The 11,350-nt window shown below is 46.5% G+C and overlaps 1 non-coding gene across 1 annotated transcript; it reads left to right on the top strand.

Annotated features, from left to right (window-relative positions):
- The first annotated feature begins 7,209 nt into the window (after positions 1–7,209).
- TRNAY-GUA (transfer RNA tyrosine (anticodon GUA)) lies at positions 7,210–7,294 on the top strand. Its single transcript is given in 2 exon segments — positions 7,210–7,246; positions 7,259–7,294. It is a non-coding gene; the product is annotated as a tRNA-Tyr (tRNA).
- The last annotated feature ends 4,056 nt before the right edge of the window (positions 7,295–11,350 follow it).

The following is an 11,350-nucleotide window of genomic DNA, read 5'->3' as shown; positions in this document are numbered from 1 at the left end:
GATCAATTATACTCCTCCCAGGTGGAGATGTACAAGTATCTGAATCAGGTAGCTCTACATTGGTGCACAGACGACCAGAGGGAACAGGTGGGCTGCCCATTGACATTGGCGGAAGTGTTGAATGCTATCAAATCCTTACCCAATGGGAAGTCGCAGAGATCCGATGGGCTCACGGCAGAATTTTATAAACCTTATGCTGACAGGCTTGCCCCCCACCTAATGAAGATGTTTTAACACAGCCTGGAGGAGGGGCATCTGCCAGACTCTCTGAGGGAAGTAATGGTAGTGGTGCTCCTCCTATCGCCCAATATTGCTTATCAACATAGACAACAAGATCTTAGCAAAAATCCTGGCATCCCGACTTTCACCCATCATGCCAGCCATGGTAAGGGCGGATCAGGCAGGCTTTATCCCGAGTTGCTCTACCTCGTATGGGCTCAGGAGAATGTTCGGATTGATTACAGTGGTGCAATAGTGGCAGCCCTACTCAACGCCACTAAAGCATTTGATTTGGACGAGTGGCAGTTTCTGTTCTCTATACTGCGACGCATGGGGATGGGAGAGTAGTATATAGCTATGGTCTCACAATTCTACACACAACCAGTAGCCTAGATGAGGGGGAATGGTCAGTTAACACGAACTATAGCATTGGAAAGGGGGACATGACAGGGGTGTCCCCTCTCATCAATGCTGTTCGCCCTGGCAATGGAGCCACTGGCAGAAAGAATCAGAGAATTGCACTTAGACCGCAGAGTCCAACTGCATACCCATAGGGTAGTGATATCATTATATGCAGATGACATGGTACTGTTCATTAGGTCCAGTACTAACATGGACCTAATAAAGAGGGATGTGCAGCAATTTGGGGAACTCTCGGGGCTAAGGGTAAATGCTTCTAAGTCGGTCCTTTTGTTACGCTCACTTGGTATCCACGGGGACGCCACCCAGCCCCAGTTGGATGATTTGCACTCTCAAACCCTCTCCCGGTCCCTTGGTAAGGCCTCTGGTTAAAGATGGGTCTGCAATATAGGAGAGCTGGATTCAATACCAGATTGTCTTTATGTTTTCCCACCTCCCTTGGCCTCAACTCCTTCCTCCCCCTTGGGCCTTCTCCTCACCTTAATATTGTAAAAGGTGGATTCTCTGCCCTGCTCCCCGTGGCAGGGGCGCGTAGATGTGGGGAGCAAGCAGCGACCAAGTTGCTTCACTGGTGCAAGCCCCCCTGTGGGAATCCAGGCCTGCTGCATCTCCGAAGGTTTGCTGCTTTACAGTCTTTATATGCAGTTCTTATGTTCCTCTTAGTTCGAATAATAATGTCTTGCTTCTTTCCTTTTAGGTATGGAAAGGTATTTTGGTGTTGTCATGCAGTTTGAAGATGAGCATGGGCCGGTAGGCGAAAGCGCGGTGTGCGCAATGCTGTCTGGTGAGTAATGCGCGATGTGCGGCGCTGTTTCGCCTTTTATTTTGCTAACCTGTGTCTTTTCTCTCCTTGCAGGTTGCGATGTTCCTCGCCGAGCGCCGTAATGTTCCAGCAATGATACTGACCAGGAGATGACTACCCAGGTAAGAATTGTGTGGCTTTCTTCATTTGGGAGGAAACGTGAGTAAACGCTTACTAATGCCGTCTTTCTTTCTTCTCTTTCCAGGTTATGGTATTCCAGGATGCATGCAGTGCCAGATGATGGAGTTCGTACCTTCAGGTGAGTGGAACTGAAGTCAGCGATAGATTGAAGACACGATACTGTTCCAGGTAAGTTTCGTAGTGTTCTTTCTCTCTCTGCAGGTCCTTGCTTTCAGGTAAGCTGGCATCAAAGAACTGGACACGGTGAGCGTTACGCTGCCCACAGCAGAATAACGCAAAGCATGTTCTGTTGTTTGGGTGTGGTTTAAATAGTCTCAGGTAAAGTAGTCCAGGTAAAATAGTCCCAGGCCTGCCACATCCAAAGTAGTCCAGGTAAAGTAGTCCCAGGTCTGCCACACCCAAAAGACTAGACTGCATAGCTCAGTTCCTTGTAACTGAGCTATGTGTGTGCCTCCATGTTGGCTGAACACCCCCAAGTTAAATAGTCCCAAGTAAATAGTCCCATTCTAATGTTGGTCTTCATGATGGTTATGAGCCTGGCACCAAAGGCGCCAGGTCTGACTCCAAGGGAGTCGTGGATGAGGTTTTAAGGCCTTTGACCTGGCCCTAACAGGAAGGTTGACTTGCCAGTGAGGGCCAGGGTCAGGGGCAAGGGTCATGACACCTTTTCCCATTAACAGAAGGGGTTGAGCTGTACCAGGACAGGTGGGGATTCCAATGGCATATGGTCCAAACCCGTTACTTAGGGATCAATATAGCTAGGGATAATAAAGTGGTGTACAACAGCAAATATATGAGGGTCTTGGAGCAGGCAAAGGAGGCCATGTCTAGGTGGAAGAACCTTCCTCTTAATCTATATGGCCGGATATCTGTTGTTAAAATGACCTTACTCCCTAGATTTCTGTACGTCTTTTTGAACGCCACAATAGTGGTATCAGAGGAATACTTCTGATACCTGAAATCGGCAATACGAAAACCTATTATAATGTGGCACAGGCAGGGTTCTCTGTTATTGGTATGAAATGTAAGGGGACAGGAGAAATGTGGAGGTATAGAGATCAATTGCGGCGCCAGCTCTGCTGCGATCAATTTTCCAGTACCGGATAGAACACAACAGATAACAAACATGGTAGACGTAACTTGCAGAGCTTGGATTCACATAGAACACAAGACTAGGGGGGAGGTCCTCTATTCCCCTAAATTCCCAATGATGCAAATCCTGGGGTTCCCTATCACCAGCGAGGTGGGGTTTGTGGCCTTGGTGAAAAGGTTGGGTGTGACACACTTTGGGGAACTCTTCCCCAGTGGGAAGTTCATAACTTTGGATATGCTGACGGAAAAGGGGGAACTATCAGCTTTGGATATATTCCTGTATTACAGATTGAAGGTAACCCTGCGCCAATTGTTTACAACCTTTCCTGAGCAACCACAGGTTTCCCGCATACTAGACAGACTGCTTCAGGGAGGTTTGGGCAGTAGGGTAATATCAGGAATGTACGCTATGTGAATAAACTCTGAGGAGGCGGTGAGGATCTTGGCACGGAGGAAAAGGGAGGAGACCCTAGGAAGGGAAATCTCAGAGGAATGTGGAAGTACTGTTGCAAGATGACCAGCAAGGGGGTTATCAATGCAACGTTTCAACTAATTAATTTCAAATATTTACATCAATTTTATTACACACTGGCTAAACTGAAGGAATATTTCGCGGACACTTCGGGTCGATGCACCAGATGCAATAGTATGCTGGGGGATTGCCTCCACGTAGCTTGGGGTTGCTCGGTCATACGACAATTATGGGAACAGGTATTCGAGGCGGTCAGTGGTATCACAGGCCAGGAGATAGACCCAAACCCGCTGACGGCTTTGTTAGGTTATACTAAAATGGTGGGGAAGGGGATTTTGGGACTGTTGCCACATGGTGCTTGTTATATTCTAAATTCCAATAAAAAGAAGGTTTTTTTTTTTAAAAAAAACGCCTTCCTCAGGTCCCCAAAATTATTTTAAGGAACAAAGCCTCCCTAAGTAAAAGATAAGAAAATGTGTCACTTAACATAATCTATGCTTGCTACTTGGTAGAATGGAAAATAGCCATATTGATAAGTAGTGTCTCAGAAGTGTAATTACACAGCAGTAGCCAGGCTCTTTTTTTAAAACTTATAATTCATGAGAGCACAGAAGGCAAAATATAGCTGTAAGCCCTCCTTCATTTGGAGCTACAGAAAAAAGAATGAAAATGTTCTAGCAAAGAATTATAATTTTAGATGAGGGAGAATGGTTGGTGGTCTGCTGGGCAATGTGGTCTGCTGTAGTGGTGGCTGCTGAATGCAGCAACCCAAGCGCAGGAAATTGAGGGGGACCATGTTTCCACTGAGGCCTTCTGAAGTCCCCCCGAGCCCACATATGGCAGCGGCCGGGTCAACCTCATCCCCTGTATCTCGTCGTCTTCATATAGAGAGTATTCACAATAGGTAAAAAAGAACACAGTAGAACAAGCAAACACTGACCAGAGCTTGGTGTAAAAGAGATATAATTATTTATTAAAACCACATCTAGTAAAACACACAGGCACTAATATTAAGCAGTTCAAAAACACGGTCACTAAAAGATATACACTCCCTTAAAAGAATATTAGACAAGTCTAAAGTAAAAGCCCCACTTATTTTCAGACAGCGGTGAGCGCTTAACGCAGATGGCACTCTAATAATTTAATTTTTAAAAGGGAGAGAAAAGCAAAATATAAATTGAAACAGATCCCAACACTTTCACAAGAACACAGCAAGAGAGGAAGGCAGAGTCAAACCGTGATGTTAGAGTTCAGAGGCCGGATCCACTTTAAGAGGATCAGAACGAAATGTGTCCAAGGTCACACGGTTAAAAAGTGCACAAAAGTCTCGAAAAGGTTCAGAAAGAGTTGGACCAAAAGAAAGGGACCAGTTAGATGGTCAAGGCGGCCAGCCCAGTCCAGAAGGTTAAGGGATTATTATCACCTTGTAGCAATCTTTAGAAAGGGAGGCCTAGCGGACACGGTACCTTAAAGTGGTGAGAATGCTCCAGCGGGGGCAGTTGTTCCTGGCAGCGGATGCAAGTCGGTGCTTTGTCCGGGGGAAGAGGGAATCTCGTCAGGGAGGAAGACAGAAGTCCGTTGCACTGCCAGGGAAGAAACCAGCCGCGGAGTTCTCAGTTAAAAGGAGCGGTCCTTTGGTTCGCGGTCCAGTGGTAAGTGGCTATCCGGTTGCCGGGGTGCTTGGCACGGGCAATTCAACCACAAGATGTCCTGGGATGCGAGAAAAAGAAGGTAAACTGGTTGTGTCCACCAGTCAGGGGAAGAAGACTCTCCAGCAGGGAGATCTTCTCTGTCGTCGGGAAGTGGTGAGTCGGTTCTGCAGGGCTCCACCGGTGGTGTCGTCGTAGCAGGTCGGCTCAGCTTCTCCCTCGTCGGATTCTCAGGTCCTGTGGCGACTTCTGAAGTTCCAGTCCCCAAAGCCCTGCTTTTATGCAGCACACCCCCATTCACTCAGCCTAGCTGTCACTGAAACATGCTAAGTGGTGAGCCGGCCGGCTCACCACTTGGGCCAATCGCACAAGAGTGGGACTTGAGTTACCAAGGTAACTCAGTCCAGGGTGCCTAAACCCCCTCCTACACCCTCTGTGGTACCCAGACAGAGTGGCACCACTTTTGGAGGCTTCTGTGGAGAAGCCCGCCAAACGTGGAACAAAGGGCTCGACTTGGGTTGGAGTCACAGAAGAGAACACAAATGCCATTTTAGAATCGAGTCCTGGCAAAAAATACCAACCGGCGAATTAATATTAAATAAATAAACCGGCGGTATGTTCGAGGCTATGAGAATTAAATAATTAAAGTTGGTAGCCTCGAACAATGGGAAAATCCCATAGGGATATATTCGCGGTCGAATATAAAAAGTAGTATCCACTGCCACCAGCCAAAACTCGATCAGGGGGGACGGAGACGTGCCCCCTCAACTAATAGACCCCGGGGCAATCGGATTGCCCGGACCAGTACGTCCACAATATGATGGTTTGTACTGGTTTCTGTTCATAATTTGGGACTAGTAAAGCCAATGGTGACTTTACATGCCCTGGGAGACAGTAGTCAGTCCCAGGGTATGGTGTCTATGGTGGGGTGTCACTATGACACCCCTGTGTCACTGCACGGATGGTGCTGTGTAACACACATAGTAAAACAACACATGAGACCCTATGGAGTAAAGGACCCCATAGCCCATAAAACACATTAACAGTCAAAGGAATACCATGAATCATGTCCAAGAGTGGGAAAAGGAGTCTCACTCTTGGCAGGAGAAAAAACAAACTCCAGAAATCCAGCAAAGCTGCTGGGGGACTCACTAGGTTAGGAAATCCAGCCTAAACAGAGAATTCTCCCTAACAGTGGTCTGCTGGGCAATGTGGTCCGCTGTAGTGGTGGCTGCTGAATGCAGCAACCCAAGCGCAGGAAATTGAGGGGGACCATGTTTCCAGTGAGGCCTTCTGAAGTCTCCCCGAGCCCACATATGGCAGCGGCCGGGTCAACCTCATCCCGTGTATCTCGCCGTCTTCATATAGGAGCGTGGGAAGTTCTTCCGACTGCCCAGTGGTCCGTTGTAACCCCAGCATGTGCTCCTCTCAGAATGATTGAGAGGATGCACACCCAGTTGACTACCACCTGGCTGGAATGTCAAACATCTGGAATTTCAATCTATAAAACATGCAGAAACTGTAGAAGGGAACAGATTGCGGTGCACATGGTTATGTGTGGTGTAGGTGCAGTACTCATCAGGCATTCAGACCATTAAGGCAGAACATATACTGCTACTTGTACTTGCAGAGCACTGGCTTGGATAGGACAAAGGTATTGGAAAACTGAACGAGAAGCGATGTCAGTACTTTGGGGCATATGCCAGTTTCCCCTCTACACCTGCAGACATCCCTGATTATAAAGTGGCAAGTAATGGCACTGCCCCTTGCCAGTCTGCAATACTTGAGAAATAGATGTTGAATGCAAGGGAATTACTTTAATCTGATTGTTTTGCCTTAGACAAGAGAATCGTATTGTTTGTCTGTGTTTGCATCTGCATCATTCGTGAGAAAGTCCGGAAAAACCCCATTGAACCCAGTGCGGCTGACGTCACGCGCATGCGTATTGACGTGCGGCGAGTGACGTGCTGACGTGTCCCCCTGGCATTGCCAGCAGTGTGTCGACATGCCAGAAGGCGGCGTGCTCGAAAAAACGGGCCTCTTGAGGGTCAATATCAGGGGGGATCATGGAAAACACCCAACAAAATAGCAACTCCACCTTAACATCCTTGCTATCAGACAACGCTATGCTAATTTGTGTGTCCTAGGAGTTGACCAGTGACGAGGTGAAAAAATAATCCCTCCTTAATCCGGGGGAAATAGTACACAATTCGTTTAGCCGATGACTCTTAGTTCGAGGGGAGAAAATGCTGCGCGTTTCATATTTTTAGCAAAGTTTTGATATATTCTAAGCCATGAACGCCAACAACTGCATTATTTTAATGGTAGTCCACATGGATACATTATTTTTTGGCCAACAGCATAGCATGAATGGGACATTTATAAGGCCTATCTGACTGCCTCTACGCATGGAGCCTTCGATAGCTCAGTTGGTAGAGCGGAGGACTGTAGTGGGAAGCAGAGATCCTTAGGTCGCTGGTTCGAATCCGGCTCGAAGGAGGTCCACGCTTTTTTCGTACTTAAATTTAATCAACAATACAAGATGTACATTTCAAGACATATTCAGGCGAAACAAACTATGTTTGGTCGTTCCTGGTTTTTTTTTATTTTTAAAAGGCCGAGTTATTGTATGGGAGTCGTAGGGCGGTTAAACCTTCACTGAATTTGCAGATTAATATATGAAACAGAGTTGCCTTCACATTTTACCTGGTTTTCTGTTACAGGAGACACCGTTGGGGGTCTACGCATCAACGAATGTATGAATCACCTCCCACCGTTAATGGAGGCTCCCGCACATGCGCAGACCGCTTACATCCTCGCAGCAAGCCAGGTCGTCTCATGTAGTTGTAAAGCAGTGCGCGCTTCACTCGCTATTTGTGGCTGGACGGAAGGGTTATTCCAGCTGGAGTAGTAATTGATGTAAGGGGTGGGGGCCGCTGAAAGATTGAAAATGAAAGGTAGTGGTGCCAGGGCCTGTAATGAGAGAGGTGGTGTGAGTAAAGTTGCATGAAGGAATGTTCTGATTCTATGACAAGACAGGAGGCTCATATTATGCATTACAATCTTTACTCTGAAACCACAGCAGCAAAGAAAATACTTTTACAAACAAAAAAAGTTTCCACAACACAACTAGATAGAGTTCAATGTCAATGTATGGGGAACTCCCCAATCCATCATGGAGGACAGGTCATGCCCTGCAGGGGACCAATGAGCAGGGACCCTCTTCTATATATGTCCATTACTCTAACCCCAACCCCTCTTTCTTTGCTGCTGAAATCCACAAGCTAAGTCACTCCTCCTAGTTCTTGACTTCGTGTTGAATTTATGGAGTTTAGAGTGCTATTTATTTATGTTATTAATGTTATTTTGATGAGTTTGGGGTTTTATTACACTGTACTGTGGAAATGGTCATGTATTTTTCATGTTCCGTTGGTAACTGGCTGAGTGCCGTGTTCGTGTGCGAACGCTGACCTGCAGGTCACATTCATGCTTTGTAATGCTCCGCTGGGAGCCTTCTGCTTCTGCAGTGTTTGTTTATATTTCTTCAGCCCTGAGAGGCCTTCTAATCAGGCTGCGGCTATGTGTGAAATTCTTTCCCTCCAGGCAGTGTTATTTTTAGCAGCTGCCCCAGCCCCAGAGCCAGCGCATGTTTCCCACAGGTGGTTTGGGAACGCTTGAAATTCTTTTCACTTGAGAGGAAGTTTTGTTTTTGTTTTTCTACAAGTTCATTATGTAAGCGGCAGTAGGAACCTGCGCGCATTTTTTCCATGACTGTATAGGCTGCAGCTTCTTTTACTCATTAACTTCCCGCACGTCGCGTGTGTGTGTTTTTATGTTTACATGCGCATTGTCATTAGTTGCATACAGGCTAAGCCTGTCCTGGGGATCCGGCTGGGGGGGGGCAGTTTGCTAGGCCCTCCTTTGATGGGAGTAACTTCCATGAGCATTCCTGAAAAGGGCAACTGTGTCCTCTTTTTAGAGTGAAACGCTTGTATTTCTACATTTAATTTATATAGTTCTATGGTGGTGAGGGATGTTTCAGCCCACAAGAGGCATAGCTCAAGGAGAGGTTTGCAGGTGTGGATGCGAATGTGTATTTATTTATAGGTATTCACATTAATGTTTATATTTATTCATATGATATATATATATTTAAAATTGATATTTTATTTTGTGTTTAAATTGATATTTTCAGTATATATTAACACCAGTTCGCCTACTGAAGGGTGCTTTGCCTTCTTGGTAAGTGCTATACCCGGTTTAGCTTCAGGTTCTGCCTGAATTCTATGGGGAGGTTAACCCCTCGTATACTGCTGGTTTCCACACCCTGCGGGGGTGACCAGTTTCAGGTACTCTGGTGGTGCTCTGGAATGGTACCGTCACCTGCTCGGTGGCAGGATTGGCTTGTGTTTCTGCGAGGTGATCCCTCGTATACTGATGGTTCCACACCCTGCTAGGGTGAGCAGTTGAGGTACACTTCATCAGTGTATTCCTCACTTAAAGTTGGCAACTTTGTCGGTGTGCTGCATATGGCGTTGGTGATTACCTTAACGGTTTGTGTGCCATAACCTGTTTGGTTTCAGGTTTCTACCTCAGTTCTAATGCAAGGTTACCCCTCGTGTACTGCTGGTTATCACGCCCTGCTCGGGCAAACAGTTGAAGGCACAATTGCTCAGGGTATCCCTCCCTTATGGTTAGCAGTCTGTTTAGATGCTGCATATGGCAGATGTCATTATTTCGGTAAGCACACCGTAGCCTGCTTGATTTCAGGCTTTGCCTGGATTCTGCGGCGAGGGACCCCCTCGTGTACTGCTGGTTGCCACACCCTGCTAGGGTGAGCAGTTAAGGTGCACTTGCCCAGTGCTCTCTTTTGCTAAACATTATGTTTAAGTGATGAATGGAACACATTGGAGTGTTCAGAATTGTCAGTGGCCCGGATAGCTCGGTAAGTAGCAGCTTATAGAAGGGCCGGGGGGGTTTGGACCCCTGTGAGGGCGTAACCCCTCTTCTTTGGATATTTTATATGTCTATTTTATATAATTTATTAAGTACTTTAAAGAAAAGAGTGTGTGGAGGTTGTGGTAAAACAGACCCATGTGGGGGATTGTACCTTCCTCTATAGACACTGGTGTTAACCTTCGTCTTTTAGTTAAACTTCTGTCGCCCTTTACCGTAGTTAGTTTCAGGACAACTCAGTCCTTCCTTAGGTCTTGCTTTCCCCGATATCAATTGCTCCACCCAACACCTGTGCTGATTAAGCTGCTGTATTTTCTCCCATCATGAGGAAGAAACAGATGATGCGTTATGCCTCTGTTGAGGTCTGCAGGGCTGGAGGCTCTCTATAGTGGGGACGGGGTTTCCCTTACTATTTGTCCCATTGGACATTCTTTTTACTATTGAACTGTTGGTGGAGACAGGGTCAGCTCGTGGGTAACTGTTCAGTTTTGTTGCATGGCAAATTGAGCAACCGTGTTCTACTTGGAGAAAGTGTTTGGGAAACACTTGATGATATCAGATATACGAGTTGCCAAACAATAACTTTAGGGCGCTTGCCCCATGGGTTTTCCTCCCAAATCTTGGCCTGTGGTTCAACTAACCGTCTGGCAGTGTGTTGCACTTTCTCCTCTGCTCGAGGAGTTCAGGCAGGCTTTTGTACCCTCAAGAGCGTTGCTTAATCTCTTTTGTTGTGTATATATATATAGCCATATACATTTTCTACAGTGCACCGATTAGGGTGCTGGTTTTTTCTCATCCGTACTGACCCTACTGATACAGGTTCCTAATTTTGGAGAGGTCTAAATAAGTATTTTATCCTGCTGAGATCGATAAGTGAACACTTCACGTCACACACCGTTCGTAATAGTGATATGCACCACTCATATACCTGAGGGTTCGTAGTACTGTATAAGTACTGTTTGCTATGGACAATGTGCTTCATTTTCTTTTTTCCCTGATTCCCTTAGTGGCCAGTCAGCCTCACACGAATACAGAGACTCAGATCTCGGGTTGGAGGGGACAGTGGTCCCAGATTTCTTTCACAACCTGTATTTACGAGGCATTGATCATTTTTCCCTGAGATCTTTCCCCCTCATTCCCATGCTCGTCATCCTTGGGGGATATTGTATCATGATATACACCACGTGGAGTATCGTCCGATGGTTTTTCCGGTTTTTCTTTTACAGGAGTTCAGACTCAGGGCCAGTGCAGACTCGCACTAAGCATTTCCCTCCCGTCAGTTACTTTCCTTTGTGCTATTCCTGGTATTTCAACAGGTTAAGCGGAGCCTGTCCGCGGTCAGGGGGTTGGTTAGAGTGTATTTATTTCTCTTAAGGGTGTTAAAAGCGGGGTTGTAATGTGGTCCTCAGGGTAGCCTTCTTCTGGGTTGCAAGGTTTTTCCCTTGGTTAAGAAGGTTCTCCTCATTTGTGAAGGCTCAATATTCCCCTTGGTGAGATAGAGGGGTCTGGGAGTGATACTAATCTCCCTTCCAAGTTATTATGACCCTCTATCACAATGTGTTCCAGCGTCTCTACATTAACTGTCAGAAGGTGTCTGCC

This window comes from Ambystoma mexicanum, chromosome 4p (assembly GCF_040938575.1).
Source record: "Ambystoma mexicanum isolate Mex_15411 chromosome 4p, UKY_AmexF1_1, whole genome shotgun sequence".
NCBI lineage: Eukaryota > Metazoa > Chordata > Amphibia > Caudata > Ambystomatidae > Ambystoma > Ambystoma mexicanum.
Note: the sequence above shows the minus strand (reverse complement) of the source record. Positions and strands in the feature narration are given on the sequence as shown.